The 12,085-nt window shown below is 44.0% G+C and overlaps 1 protein-coding gene across 3 annotated transcripts in view; it reads right to left on the bottom strand.

Annotated features, from left to right (window-relative positions):
* Positions 1-11,035, bottom strand: part of VCAN (versican) — a 108,134-nt gene extending 97,099 nt beyond the window's left edge. For 2 of the 3 annotated variants that reach the window (XM_037032232.1, XM_037032230.1), the window contains exon 1: positions 10,536-11,035. The gene's annotated coding sequence lies outside the window, so the exon portion shown is untranslated. The remainder of the gene's footprint in view (positions 1-10,535) is intronic. The other variant, XM_037032231.1, reaches the window with a different exon arrangement.
* Positions 11,036-12,085: the final 1,050 nt, after the last annotated feature.

The raw sequence follows: 12,085 nt of genomic DNA, 5'->3' as shown, positions 1-12,085 counted from the left end.
GTGGTCCCTTCCAGCTCAAATTTCTATGAAACTGTAATTATGAGGATGGTAAGTACCAGTGTTGGGGACCATCTAGAAATCAAAGGGCCAATCTCTGAAGAACTGCAGATTATTCGCTCTCCACAGTTGTTCCCTTCTCAGTCACATTTAGAACTCTTCCATAACAGGCATTGTTGGGTGGCTACAAATAGCCACTCTTCTTTCTCCTTTCCTGCAAAACTCTGACTCCATTATAGTAGCTACCCTCCTACATGCAGCCATATACTTTAAAGGAGCCAGGGTCAAAACCCAGTCCAAAGAGTGATTCCGATTGTCCTAAGGAAATCCCATTCTTGTCACCAATAATCAGTTTTGAAATAAATACATAATGCAATTTTGGCCAATGAGATGTGAGGAAATCTCTGCAGGCCTTCTAAAAGGTGTTCCTGGGAAAGGTATATTCATCTTAAGAAAAGGAAGGGAGAAAAGAAAAGGAAGAGATGGTTGCTCTTCCTCACTGCACATTGTGATGACAAGGTTTTTCTTCTCTCACCGTTGTAGCCATCTTGCATCTCTGAGTGGATAGGATAGCCTCCGGGAGTGAAGCTGAGAAAGAACTGGAAGGAACAGAGCTTAAACCTAGAGGGAGCCTAGAGGGAACTTTTGAATTTTTTTCTCCATAAAATAATAAATTCCTTTATTATTTAAAACCGGTAAAATAAGGGCTTTTTGTTACTTGTAGCTGAATGCATTGATGTCCTAAATAACTTCCTAACAATTTCCTTAGAAAATATATTAACTCCATTTTATTTAGGAAATGTAGATTGAACACAACCAAAAGCGACAGGAATCAAAGTCAAATTTAAATTCAATTTCAGCCCTGGCTGGTGTAGCTCAGTGGATTGAGCACGGGCCTGCGAACCACACGATCACGGTTTGATTCCCAGTCAGGGCACATGCTTGGGTTGCAGGCCAGTTCCCAGCAGAGGACTCATGAGAGGCAACCATACATTGATATTTCTCTCCCTCTCTCCTCCCCTTCCCCTCTAACAATAAATAAATAGAATCTGAAAAATAAATAAATAAATTCAACTTCAATTTCATAATTTATGCCAGGTATTAATTTTTCCTGTATACTCATCTTGATTTGAATGATTTATTTTCATATATCTTGAAATGTGTTAGAACTGATCTAACACAAAATTACAAAATTCCAGATATTTCCTAAAGAGCATTTTTTAGCCTAATACATTGTATGTGTATTTTTCATCTATAGGCCATTGGACAACTCACAATGAAAAGCATATAGTTGATAAACCATGACAATTAAGTTTATTATTCAGCATACAATCACTAAAATATTCTAATAAATGTTGTTAAACACTAACTGGGAAGTTAGATTTCTACATTTCTGGATTTCTTCTATGATACCTCAGCAAACAGAAAGTATTCACCTATTTCTCAATGCCATTGCAACATTTCAGGGAAAAATAAAGATATCAATTTCACATATTCTATAGTTGTTTCCAAAAAATAAAATGTTAGATCGTATCATAAAACACTATTAAAGAAAATGTATTCTATGAGTATTAACAGAATCCAAATAAGAAAACTTTCTATCAATGTACTTATAAACCATAATTTCTTATCACCCTTTAAAATTGTTCTCAACATTTCTATTTTGGGGGGGAAATATTTCTAAGTATAATGTTAAAAGTCTGGGCTCCACTGTTAGATGGTCCTGGATTCAAGTTCTGAGTCCTCTACAGATACTCTGTGATTTGGGGTAAATTATTAATCCTCTTATTTTCAGTAGCTAATTAGTTATGAAATTAACTACTGAAAAGAAGATTAATTATTGACATGATTGTAAGAACTGATAAAATAACTCATATGACATATAGCTCATTGATAAGGTATACCAGATATTCAATATTTATTATTAAAAGTACTAATTCAGCCCTGTGGATTCAGGCTAACTGGACTGAGTGCCAACCTGCAAACCAAAGGGTCCCTGGTTCAGTTCCCAGTCTAGGGCACACAGCTGGCTTAGAGGCCAGGACCCCAGTGCAAGGCGTGCAAGTGGCAACCACACATTGATACTTCTCTTCATCTCTTTCTCCTTCTCTTTACCTCTCTAGAAATAAATATATGAAATAAAAAAATAAGTAAAATTAAATTTAAAAGTTACTAATTCAGTCTTTCTACAGATGTTCTCTTCCTGGTTTCATATTATTAATAGTAAAAAGAAAAGTACTTGACTCTGTTGGATTTGAAAATCATAACCGGGTTACTCCTATAGAATCAATGTGCAACTTCACGTTTACAATAAATTGTCCTATGTGCTTTGAATCAGTCCTTGTAAACGCGTTTTATGTCCTCTGCAGGACTAGCTCTGGGAGGCACAGCTTGCATCATATTCAGCTTCCTAACTCCCACAATACTGCCGTAGTGCCAACAGACCCTTGAAGATTTGTACACCAATCAAATGTATGACTATGCCTCCATTTCCTATTCAGAAACACATTTTGAAGCAACGGACAGCAAGTTAATTAAGACCTGAAACACATTTATATCAGTCTAGTTGAATCTTTACCATGATGCAATAATAACTGATGTTTGTCAATATCTAGAGTGTTGTATCTCAAAACCCAGAGGAGAGGTGTGATCCTGATCCAGGAATGTGTCTCCTGCACCTTAATCCCCTCTAAGTCAGATACTCAAAGCCTAAACTCGATGTACCACACTTCATGCTTATAAAAGTGTCCTCTTTATTTGATGGAATAGGAAAAGGGGTCTTTCATCTATGTGAGTATAACAAATACCCTCATCACTTAAAATCATCCCAAGACAAGGTTAAGTAATGGTGCCACTGCATTGAAAATACAAGGGAGAGACAGATCATGTTTTAAATACATTTGTAAAATTATGTCTGAGTAAGTGGCTACCATTTAAAAATTGGAGTTTTCACACTAAGTCTCAAATCTGTGACTTTTTTTGAAAAAATCAGATCTAGCAACTCTAGATTCATATTCTACCAGGGCAATCCTTAGCACTAAGCAAGCAGCAGCCTCTCACCTTGGCTCTGTGTGCTCAAGGTTATCACTGGCCCCATTGGGCTTCTCATCCATTTCTATTCCATGCCTGTTCCCTGTAGGCACAGAATTTATACCCCTTAATTTAAAGGATGGACATTTATCTCTTTAGCAAATACCTCAGTGTATGTGCCTTCATTCATTTCTTTAATTTTCTTAAGGCTATGTCCATGTTCATGGTTTTTAAGTCATGTTATTTTCCTTCTGTGTTTGATCTTACTAAATGAGGAACTTTATTTTTTCATTGTTGTTCTATTACAGTGGTCCCAATTTTCCCACTTTGCTCTCCTTCACCCATCCCACCCCCCACTCCCAGTCAATCTCTACACCATTGTCCACATCTGTGCCTCATTCATACACGCTCTCTGACTAGCCCCTCCTCCTTCTTCCCACCATCATCCCCCCCACCCCTCCCCTCTGGCCACTGTCAGTCTGTTCCATGTTCCCATATCTCTGGTTCTATTTAGCTTGTTAGTTTATTTTGTTCATTAGATACCTCTTATAAGTGAGATCATATGGTATGTGTCTTTCTAATAAATGAGACTTTCTCAAGTCTCTTTTTTGTTTGTTTGTTTTCAGCACCACTCAGACCCCTATTTCTATTCCTCTGCTCTTCCTGTCAGTCTTGAAGGCATAATCTATTAGTGATAACAAGTCTGTCTGCATAGAAAGACCTGGGAGATAGGAGAACTGTGCCTATATTTAGCTTTCCACTCCAGTAAAGTCAGTGAGGAGAAAAGTGTCTTTGAACAATCAAGACACAGCTGACTGCAGCTGTCTAATTGCTTGGGAGACACAAGAGACAAGGTCAGCCAGACTCCTACCCATGAGAAATGACTACACAGAGGATAAATGTCACTCCACGAATGGGCTGCTCAGAGAAAGAAAGAGCCCAAGTTCTAGCAAACAGACATTTAATATTCTCCCTTCATTTGGGGAAGCCCCATTGAGCAAAGAGTGACTTAGAGACACAGGCATAGTGGTTTTGCCTTCTAGTCTTCAAATTAGTTACCCCAGACAACCAGCTGTCTAGGACACCTCAGCCACAAAGTGGAAGTAATGACCATTGTCTATCAGATTGCTCCTGGGTGCTTTTTCACAGGAGGAATTGCTGTAATACAGGGAGAAATCTCTCGTGGTTTAGACATGAAATTTCATAAATTTACATCACAGAAGAAATGGCACCACATGAATTTATGTCTAAGCTGCGATTAGACTCCTGAACCTGGACTTGGCTAAGCTTTTTCATGTCAGTGCCCCTTAGCACTCACTGCTGCTCTGTTCTCTGCCTGGAAAACATAGTACACTCTCTATTCCATTTTCCCTGCTCCCATTTCATCAGAGCACTTATCAGCATTTCATGAATGTATTTGGTAAAATGGCCTTTCTTTCTCCACCATTGTAAAAGCTCCAAGAAAGCAGTCTGTGGCATTTTGTTCTTCGTTGCATCCACAATGCACAGGATATTCATTAAATATTTGTTGAATTAATGAGTATGTCCTTTTTTCACATAATTAGATGCATATTACATACACTATTTAGCACATTACTTTCTTCGTTTAAAATATAATGCACTTTGGAAAATGTTCCAAACCAACGAATACATTTTTTTCTGTGTTATTTCTAGCTGCAAAGTGTTCCATCAGATGAATGTAGCATCTTTGATTTCAGCAGTTCCATGATGAGCCTTAAAGAAAATGACATTTTCTTTAAGTATCATTCTCTACATTTTATATTTGATACGTCTTAACTTTTTTTATGACAAGAAATGAGGTAGACCTTGACTCTGTGAGTGAACTGATTGGTTGTCCCCAAACCACTTATTGAATAATCTTCTTTTTTTCCCAACGAATTTTCATGTCAATCTCATCCTATTTCTAGATTCTGGATTCTCTTCAATGAAACTAGGCAATTCTTAAAACAATATACCCCTAACTCATTGTATATATTTAGTCAAAAAATACATATTTATGTAATGCTGTCATTATTAAGGTTATAGAATTGATCAATCTGAATCCCATGTTCATAATATAATAGCACCACTTATTTGTATAGTTTTCCATTTGCAAAAGCCTTTCCACAGGTATTTATCCTTTTGATTCTGACACTAAAGGTCTAGAAGCTGTGTCTTAATTTGGTTTCCTCAGCTGGTTAAGTGCAAGTCAACTTTCTGATTCCAAGTCTGGTGCTTATTCCACTCTACCACACAGGTAATGTAAACTCAATGATTTAGTTATACAAAGATTATAATCTTCATATTATATATATGAAGATTACTTCATATGTTTACTACAGGTGATGTAGTCTCACTTTTATGGACATAAGCATCTCTTAAAATTCTTAGATTAGAAAAACCAGGTAGAATTGTGGTGTGTGTGTGTGTTTATATACACACAGAAATAAGGTAAACTTAAATGTAGATATGGATTTAGACCCTTTTTTAGATTATTGATCTATCTAGAGGAATTTCAGGAAACGTGACTGACAAACACATTAAACAAAGGTACTTTGCACTAACCACTGAAACACAAGTAGTCCTTGCATATTCAGTGATAGTAACTTAGAAAAGTCAAAAATCCCGGAGAATATACATAGATATAGAATATATACATATATATGTCATTTACCACATCTAGCCTACCAGAGGAAACTGGCAAAAATTCATTCCTTGAAGTGGATCTCAGCCAAGGCATTTCTCTCTAAATCCCCTTGTTCTGATTCCAAACCAGAGAGAGTACGGGCCTTGTGTTTTCTCATAAAGTATAGACCTCTACAACAAAGCATATTTTCTCAGACCAGAGCTAGTAACCTCCAACAATGAGGGTCTGTGAGTCCTAACTGGTTTCTTTAGGTGGGTGGTGACATAATAGCTTACTACAGTCATTCATTCTTTCCCTCAAAAGAACCATGTATCTTGAAAAGTTCTGCTCTGTCACAGGGCAAAAGCCCACTTTAAATACAGTGTCTAGTGATGTTTGCCCATGAATAAAGTCAACAAATACGTTAAACCCCAGTAGGAAAGGAGAGCTTAGTTTCATTACTCTTGGGAACAGTCTTGGTTGATCTTTGTATTCCAAAGGCTCCCATGCTCCATAAGTGACCAATCATTAACCCCGATGTCCTTAAGCATAATAATGCGAGGAAAGAGAAAACAATGACTATGTCCTTAATATAAATTATATTCGGCTTTAAGTTAGCTTTTTAGATCCTTTCCAAACTGGATTTATGAGGGTATGAATATAGAGATCCCATAATATTAGACCCTTTCAGTTTGTAAGAGTAGAGGAAAAGAAGAAAGAGAAGAAACCTGTGTTTGTAAACATATGTAAATCTAGGAGGATTTTTTTTCAAACTTCATTTTTAAAAGCTGGAAATACAATTTAGGAATATCTTTTAATTCCTTTTTTAACTAAGAAAAACAAAATAATAACTTTGAATTCTTACATTAATTCTTAGTGATTTTCTTGAATCTCATCCCTCTCCCCACCACCCACAGAAGATTAGGGACTGTGGACTTCCTGCTGGAGGAAGTAATTGCTCAATCACTTTGGAATCCATTGGGACCCTTTGCAGCATTAGACAAGACAGGCATATACAACCATAAAATATTCCTTTCTTAACTCAGAGCTCAGAACTAGAAGTCAGTCCCCAAGACCTTCTACTTGATATGCTGACATTCCATGTTATATATTGCCCAAACTGGGAACAGATTTTTTTTTCCATTTATTTATTTCTAGAGAGAAGGGAAAGGAGGGAGAAAGGAGAGAAATTTCGTTGAGAGAAACATGGGGACCAAATTGCAGCCTAGGCCAATACCGTTATCAGGGTTGAAACCAGTGACCTTTAGCGTGGCAGAAAGATGCCCAACCAATTGAGCACAGCCTTCAGGGCACTGAGATTTTATCTTAGAAAAATAGTTGTTGCTTTCACTGGTGCCTTCCTGTTTTTATATTAAACTGACAACATGCTATTTTAGAACTCTACATGAATTTTTTAACGGTACGTTTGGCACAATTGCCAAGAGTACTTAAAACAATTACGTCACAGGTTTTAGGAGTCAAAAAGAGAAGGAAAGAAGATCAGTTAGTTAGATGTCAGAATGTGAGATTGAAAAGATCATTAAAACTCTGTACTTCTAAGATAAAGAGGAGTAGGAGAAATTAAAATGCGGCTGTAGGTGGCAGTGTCTCATCTGTGACACATTCCCTCGAGTCACTCGTTCAGTCATCTCATAAGTAAGTGAGGAGTTCCCACTACGGCCGCCCACTCTGAGGCCGGTGAGGCACAGGGACCGCCCCCCACCCTCCGTAGCCTCATTCGTATTTGAGGTCATAGATAGAATTCTATCAGTCCTGTCAACAATGGCAACAACAATAACTCTCCATAACAGCCTTGAATGTGATTATCCTGTAAAAACAATAACAACAAACAAGGTCTTTAAACCGACCTGAACGTATTTAACACAGGATAAAATCATCTCATATTTCCCACCCCAAAAATAAAATTTTCTTGGAGTAAACCTTTGCTTCTTCTCTGTCTCAAGGCAAAAACTCCTACTGCTCCCAAGAGGAAAAACTAAAAGTCATTCTTTTAATAAGTGTGCTTAGTGTGGTCAGGTAAAAGTCGGGTCGCCTACAGCAGCAGCCAACTCCCTTAGCTTTGAGTGAGCGGCCCCAGGGCTCCCACCGGGTAGCCCCGCCCCGCCTTCCCCGTCTGGGGCCCCGCCCCGCCTTCCCCGTCTGGGTCCCGCCCCGCCCCCGGCCTGCGGCGGAGCAAAGCCCCGCCTCCAGTGGCCTCTGGGCGGGGACCCACGAGGCTCCCGTCCAGCTCCCAGTCTGAGCGGACCGCTGGTTCCGCTGGACAGCTGTGTTGGAGCCCAAGAAGTCACACCCGTCTCGGGCCCGTAGCTGAAGCTCAGCCCACGTGGCGGCGGATGGTGAACTCCGGGGCTGCAGAGTGCCGGGGGCAGGTTTTAGCCCCGGGGGTGCTGAGCGGGTCAAAAAAGGCCCCCGGCCCCAGCCGCTGCAAGGGGCTAGTTCCTCCCCTAACCACCCTTCCACCGTATGAGCCGCTTCAGTCGCGTTGGTTGTCGCTCTCGGGCTTAAAACACTATTTTAAAAAGAGACGCGAAATTCAGCCCGACGTCTCGAAACGAACCCTGCGGGTCAGCTCCCAGCAGTTTGCGTGCAACAGCCCTAACTCTGCTGCTTTCTTCTTCCTACTTTCCCCACTGTCCCTTTCCTTTCCCCTTTCTCCCCTTATTTTTTCCTGGCGGTCTCCTTCCAAATTTACAGGTTCGATTGTCCTGACGCTGAGGAGCTGTAAACTTTGGATCAGGGGGCCCTTCTTTTGCAATGCCCTGGGGCGATGCCCCAGCTTTGTGTTCAAGTGATCATAGGCCCTAGTAAAATTTACAAAAGCAAGACTTTTTGTATTTTCTTTCTTACAGTGACACCCAAAACTGAGCATCATCCTTCATTCCCTTGCCCACCCAAAACCTGGATTCTCCCTGCCAAAGAGTGTTCATGCGCCAAGCTGCAAACTGGCCGCTTATCCTGGCTGACGCGGGGGAAGGCACTTCTGAAACTTCTCAAAGACAAGGGTCTCCTTCCTGGGTTCTTCAAACCCCTAGATTTATGTTTCAGATTCTGAGTAGAAAACTACGGCTAAAGGGGTCCTCCATCCTTGTGAAAACGACTCGCTCTGGTGGAAGGGCTCGTTTTCCTCCACATGTGCTGGATTTCTCCATCAGGGGGCGCCCACACCCGCCACAAGCTCCTTGTTCCGAGACGTCTGAGTTCTGCTAGCCCGTTGCAAGCAACTGCTGGCTGATCCCAAGGAGCGCACCTCCTCCCTCGCTCCTCCCTTCTAGCCAGCGTCTGCGGACAGGGGAGGCAGGGATTTCACACTAGCCATTCATTTGTCAGCCATGGGGGAGGGGACGCAGGAGCTAGGCCGAACGGCAGAGCATGGGAGAGGGGAAGGGAGAAGGAGAAGATGGAGACGTGGGAGAGACAAAGATGAGACAAGGAACACAGACAGCGAGACTGCCTTTTCGCCTGTGGGTGTGCGCACGGCGGGACAGCTCTCCAGGCCCCGCATAGATCTCTCCTTCGTCCCGCAGCATCTTCCGGGGGCATGCCAGACCTGCTCTTGTGCAGCTGGATCCCAGAGCAAATAGTTTAGGCTATGACATTATTTTTCTACCTCAATATCCGATGCCTAAACGCTGACCGTGACCCGCCCAGTGACACAGTCTACGAGCCGGGACAGCCCTGAGGCTCCCTAGTCCACAAGCACCAGGGATGTCGCCCGTCAGCACCCACGACTCTGCAGGGCGGTGGGACGCTCAACCGAGGGCGTCCCGCGGGGCTGCCGGCACACGCTCTCCGCTCTCCGTGGCCTCTCTACCGGCCAATAAAGTTGCTCAACTTGGGCAGAGAGCTGGGAGGGGGTGGGGAAATGGAAAGAAAAGGAGGGCTGCGGTTGCCGGGGCGAGAAGACTGGTCCTAGAGGCTCCAGATTTGAGTCCCCGCACCACCTTTGTCTGCAGAGTGCTCGGAGCGTTGGTTTGCTCGTTTTAATGGGAGTGAAAGCTTCCACTTAGCTCTTCAGGGTACGGTAAAATCCTAGCACATCACACTGCTAGTTTAGGGAGAGCTTTTCCCGCCCAGGCGCCTCCCAGATCTCCACGATACTCCAGCAACCCCACCCCCCTCGCCTGCTCCTTCCCGGACAGCCCCCATGCCCAGGGCGCAGGACAAAAGACCGCAGGGGCAACAGAGAGCGCCTTGACACCCCCCTAGTCTCCAAGGAGACGCAGCCCTGACACCCTGCACCTCCCCCGGCCGGGCATTCCCCCAGGCTGCCTACGGGCTGAGGGGATCACGTCCGCGCAGGTCCCGAGCTGCTGGGACGTGGGGTCGCCCCGTCAGGAGCTGCCCTGGAGCGGCTTTCCAGGAACGCAGAGAACTGACTGCACACCAGGGTCCGGGAACCAGGTGGCCTGCAGAGAAGCGGCTTCGGGGACTTGTACGTGAGCAAGTCCGGGAGTCCCCATTCAAACTTTTGCCTCAGCAGGTTAACAAAAAAATTTGGATCGAGGTGCCAGGGGTCCCTCTCTCCTCTCTAGCTCAAGACCCTATGACTTCTCTAGGGGTTCTCCACAATTCCCTTTCCTCCCTTCCCCCAAATCCGTTAGTAGTTCTACGCCCACCCCACTTCGGGCTTCTTTTGTCTGGATCGTTTTCAGCACCACGGTCCCTCTGTATTCGTTTCTTCAAACGTCCTTCTGAAAGTTACCTGCATTTCTTAAGTGCTTATATTTTCTTAACTTAGCCCTACAGTTAGTTCCTTTTGCCTTAATTAAAGCTTTCTATCAATTGCAATGTACTTCTTTTTTCTAAGTTCGCTTTTTTTTCTACAAGTTTTTTTAGGGGGAAACAAAAGAAACGTGATTACCTTGAAAGGCGGCTTAGTGCAGTTTGTGGGAAACAATTCTCCGCAGAGCTGCGCGAATAGATTCGGCGTTGCCTGGGCGGATCACATAGGACGCGCGGTGGCCTGGGGATGGGTGCGGAGGATGCGGGACGGTGCTGGAGGATGCGGGAGGTTGCGGGGCTGGTCCAGCGCCTGTCCACAGCACTTAATGTTCGCGGCTGCTTCGCCTGCCCGCCTGGAGTTCTTCCCCAGAAAGGCTTGGGGCAGCTCGCCTGCAAGTTCAAATGCGGGTTGTGACACCCATCATCATTATATCACTGTACCGTCAGCATCGAGGAGGAGACTCGGCGAGGAGGAGGAGGAAGAGGAAGAGGAGGAGGGTTCATTCACAGGCTCCTGAAGCGCTCTGCTGCTTCAGCCACTCCTAAGAGCCCAGGCTTGGAAAGAAGGCAGAGAGGCGGAAAGGCAGCTCCCCGCGCTTGCGGTAGGGACCGCCTGCCTCCCTCCCCAGGCACTCCCACCTCTCGGCGTTTCTTCCTGACAAGTACCAATCGGCTTGGGGACAGCAGCACTCCCCATTCAGCGACTCCCTAAGTAACATCGCGCTGTGTGCAAGGAACCACTGCCCTCCCACCACATCCCCACCCCCACTTCCCCGCCCCGCGCTGCCAGTTCTGGGTTAGGGGGGAACGAGCCCCCAGGCTCCCGTAGGACAGGCCAGTTCTAGACAATTGAATACCGTCAGTTCTTGGGAGCAAACGAAACTCTGTAAAACCACCCAAGAACTTGGTTGCAGCGTGCTTCTGCCGCCACAGAGCCTGCGTGTCCCATCTGAGGGAAGCGTAAGGATGGAGGTTTCTGCCAACCTGAGACATAGAAAAGGAGATCCTTCTGGGATCTAGAGGGAAAGCATAGGAATTCCCCACTGCCTTCCCGGGGACTGCCCAATGGGGAGGCCGGCGTCCTTGCGCAATCTGCAAAGCCCCTGGTAATAAAGGGCTGAGCAGGAAATTCTCTTATTGGATCAAACAGATCCTCTTCCTCTCACACAACCCTACATGAAGTCTAGATTCTCTTGTTTTTCCCGTCAGTCTTTCAAAGCGTCCCTCATGATAGAGTAATAATTGTTCTGAGTGACAGAGACTCCTTGGGTATATCAGTCACCTCCCTTGTGCGCAAGAAGTGAAACCATACTCTTTCATATTTACGTGAAACTTGTTTTCAGCCAGGCCCACCCAACTAGGTAAACTACACCCACACATGGAAGAGTGCCCTGCATTGTGTTACAAAAGCTTCCAATAGGACCTTACAGAGCAAAGGGTCAATCAGTTGACACAAAGGGTCTCTGCCCCCTTTTAAAGAGACTTTATATTATCCTTCTCTTTGAAGTCAAGTATGAGTTTATACAACGGGAACAAAATAAGTCCAAGGTGCACATCAGTTTGACCCTGGGGTCACTGGAATGGATAGCAAGCACTCCTTTCTATACAAATATGGAAGCGTCTTCGTAATTCTTCTCTCTGGTCCCTACTTAGAATACTATACCAAACACAATACCTCAGAACAGTGAT

Source organism: Sturnira hondurensis, unplaced genomic scaffold, assembly GCF_014824575.4.
Source record: "Sturnira hondurensis isolate 20B ecotype Veracruz unplaced genomic scaffold, ASM1482457v3 Scaffold0021354, whole genome shotgun sequence".
Taxonomy (NCBI): domain Eukaryota; kingdom Metazoa; phylum Chordata; class Mammalia; order Chiroptera; family Phyllostomidae; genus Sturnira; species Sturnira hondurensis.
The sequence above is the reverse complement of the archived record's forward strand: the minus strand, read 5'-3'. Positions and strand labels throughout refer to the sequence as shown.